This window comes from Urocitellus parryii, chromosome 8, assembly GCF_045843805.1.
Source record: "Urocitellus parryii isolate mUroPar1 chromosome 8, mUroPar1.hap1, whole genome shotgun sequence".
In the NCBI taxonomy this organism is placed as follows: Eukaryota; Metazoa; Chordata; class Mammalia; order Rodentia; family Sciuridae; genus Urocitellus; species Urocitellus parryii.
The window spans coordinates 67,559,037-67,562,649 of record NC_135538.1 but is presented as its reverse complement, the minus strand read 5'-3'; the positions used below and the strand labels follow the sequence as shown (position 1 = coordinate 67,562,649).

At 37.0% G+C, this 3,613-nt stretch overlaps 1 pseudogene; it reads left to right on the top strand.

Annotated features, from left to right (window-relative positions):
* The first annotated feature begins 1,328 nt into the window (after positions 1 to 1,328).
* LOC113185551 (cytochrome c oxidase subunit 6C pseudogene) lies at positions 1,329 to 1,556 on the top strand (annotated as a pseudogene).
* The last annotated feature ends 2,057 nt before the right edge of the window (positions 1,557 to 3,613 follow it).

Below are 3,613 nucleotides of genomic sequence, written 5' to 3'. Positions count from 1 at the left end.
TCAAGAATACTGGGTCCTAAAATTAGTAGCCACCATTCAGGAAGAGGAACAAAGCATTAAGTCTCCTAAGAGAAGTGAATAAGTGCTGCTGACTCTAGTCCCCGAGGAGTGCTCAGAATCTATTTGCAGTCTACACATATCATATTGAATTGTACATGTTATGTATTTTCTGTGAATTAAACTTCTTAGCATAACTTTCCAGCAAAACTGTACATCCAATAAATTCACATATTTCAAAGAGGGCTGCAAAGTAGTAAGAGTTAAATATGCCACCCAACAATATTCCAGGAAACTAATTACCTGAGGGAATTTATGAAAGATTACATAGATTACTGTGCCTCAACAATAAAGTAATGAGACTGGTTTCCACAGGGCATATATAAAATTCACATCTATCTACTGCGTATTGATTTATGCACACATTCTAGAAGATCTATGCAAATCCTTCCTAGTTCAATTCTTTCCTCTCTGCAAATCCTTCCCTACCAATGTAACTGAACATCATATTTCTCCACTCTGAACTTATTTCGCATGCCACTCATTTAGAACCCAGTATTTATTTAGTCATTGTAGTGATCTTGTTATATTTGTATCTATTATTCATTCAAAACTGCCTTTATCATTACTATGTAAACTGTACTAGTTTATTTTTTATAATAAATCAACTTAAAATTCAATAGCTTAAAATAACATTTATTATCTGAAATGTTTTTTGAGGTTCAGGAATCCAAGAATGGGTTAGCGGGGTGTTTCTGTCCCATGTGAAATGATCTGTTCATCAGGGCTTTATTTCCTACAGTCCAGACATGGTGTTCCTCAAGCAGTCATATGTTGGAAACTTGGTCCCATATTTAGCAGTGATAAGAGGCTATAGAATTCTTAAGAGATAGAGACTGGTGGGTTATTCTTTGGTTCCTGAGGGGCTTCTGTCAGAGGGACTCTGTTCTTATGGGACCCTGAGTTAGTTCTCGTGAAAGCCAGGTATGATAAAGAACAAACCTGACTCCTTCTTGGTTTCTGACTTCCTGTCTCTCCAGGTGAAAATCTCCCTACCACACATGACCTTTCAGTGAGGCCATACACAATTAAACCTTTACCCAAGGCCAAATCTATGGAGCTGATTTATCTTGGATTTTTAACCCTAACATAGAACTAAATAAAGTTCTTTAGAGAGTCTCCAGCCTCTGGTATTTTGATGTAGCAATAAAAAAAAAAATGGGTAAATGTGGTATGCTGCGGAAAAAAAAAAAAAAAAAAAAAAAAAAAAAAAAAAACATCCATTTCTCTATCTACAGGGAAGGAGGCTGGTGTGGAGAACAGTAACTGCCATGGCGTCAGGTGCTTTGGTGAAACCTCAGATGCTGGGTCTTCTGGCCAAGCATCTGCAGTTTTATATTGTTGGAGCATTCACTGTTGCCCTGGGAGTTGCAGCTCTGTGCAAGTTTGGTGTGGCTGAACCAAGAAAGAAAGCATATGCAGATTTCTACAGAAATTATGATTCCATGGAAGATTTTGAGGAGATGAGGAGGGCTGGAATCTTTCAGAGTGCAAAGTGATTTTGAAATATAAAGAATTTCTTTGGATTGAGGTCCTTAGAAGTTTGTACTCCTGAACTATAAAACATGAATATGTGGGCTAAGAAAAAGTTTTCCTTGGTAAATACACAATTAACAAATACTATATAAAAGAAAGAAAGAAAGGAAGGAAGAAAGAAAGAAAGAAAGAAAGAAAGGAAAAAAAATGGGTAAATGCACTAGTCATCTAACCTTTTTACTTGATTTGGAAGTGAATCTCATGTTACTTTTGACAGGTCTTAGTTCTTCACTGTTTTTTTCCTGGAATTCTCAGTTCTTCACCATGTGGGCCTCTGCATAGTGTTGTTTAGAACAATACCACCAGCTTCACTTTGGCCTCTTCTCTGCCAAAGGATTGTGACAAAGAGAGAGAGAAAAAGTAAAATTAGGGATCATCTATCCAACCTCAAACTATAACTTCATCTTTCTTAACTAAGAATCCCACTGTTATTCTGATTTTTACCACTCTTCCCCATGCAATTCTAAGCTTAAAGTATTTTGTTCTTATTAAGTCTTTTTTGAGTAATTAGTTCAATCCATCATTGTTCCATTTTGCATGAAAATGTAATGAATATAGTGACAATGTCAGATTTAAGGGAAAAAATGGAATTAAAAGAAATATGTTGTTACATTCTCCTTCAATAGTGGGTTGAATGGCAACACCCCAAAAGATATGTCCTAATCTCTGAACCCTGTAGATATGCCCTAATTTGGAAAACATGTCTTTGCAGATATAATAACTATGTTAAATATATGGAGATGAAGTCGTCTTCAATTAACTGGCGGTCCCAAAATCTGTTGGCAAGCATTTTTATAAGAGACTCAGAGAAGCACACAGAGAGATAAAGAAGAAGCCTGTGTGAAGATGGAAGCAGAGAGAGAGAGGTTATGAAGTCACAGAAGCCAAGAAACTCCAGGAGTGAACAGAAGCTCAAAGAGGCAAGAAAGTATTCTCCATTAGAACCTTCAGAACATGGTACTGCCAAAAGCAGAATCAGAATCTGCCAATTTCAGACTCCTGGACTCCAGAATAACAAGAAGACATATTTCTACTTTTTTTTAAAGCCTGTGAATTTGTTGTAATTTGTTACAGCAGCCCTGGGAAACTAATATCCCCTCCAATGCAAATAGTATCCCAATTCTAATTTATGTGTTCCTCTTGAGCAGGCTAAGTGTGTGAGTCAGCTTTAAGCTGCTGTGACCAAAATACCTGACAACAACAACTTAGAGGAGGAAAAGTTTAATTTAGTTTAGTCCATGGTCAGCTGACATCATTGCTTTGAAGGCAGACATCATGGTGGAAAGGCATAGTAGAGGAACACTGCTCACCCTATGGCAGCCTGAAAGCTGAGGGAGATGAAAGGGATCACAGGAAAGATGTACCCTTCCAAGGCATGCCCACCATGACCCACTCCTCCAGTCACATGCCACCTACCTACAGTTACCACCTGGTACATTCAAACTAGGACTAGGTTATAACTTTCACAGTGCAGTTATTTTGCCTCTGCATATTCCTGCATTAACACAGGGGCTGTGTGGGGGGGGTGGGGAATCTCATATGCAAACCATAACACTAAGCCTTTCCCAAAACCAATGCCTATAAATGCCAATATTCTGGACTAATCTTCCCAATGGCAACACCTATACTAACTCTTCCCAGTGATGACTGTTCTACTCAGTGTTCTCTTCTTGAATTAGCCTGTTCAGCAAACTAATTTACACAGTTGGTTATTGGATATAAACACATTAATTTTTTATGATGCTAACCTTTGTAGAAAACATACTTATTAGAAGGATCTATTTTATGGCTTCATTTTTCATTATATTAACAATCAGACTATTAGAACAGATCAATGTTTAACAAAACTCAGTTCTTATCACTCCCATTCTAAGCACAGGTTTAGTCCCTGGAGTTGAATGTGCAATAAACTTTTAAAGATAATCAAAGTAAACATTTTAGTAATAAAAATATTGCCTGTGAATGTTATGAAAATGTTAGAAAATTTGAAAATAGGGAGATACTCATTGAAAGCTTATAG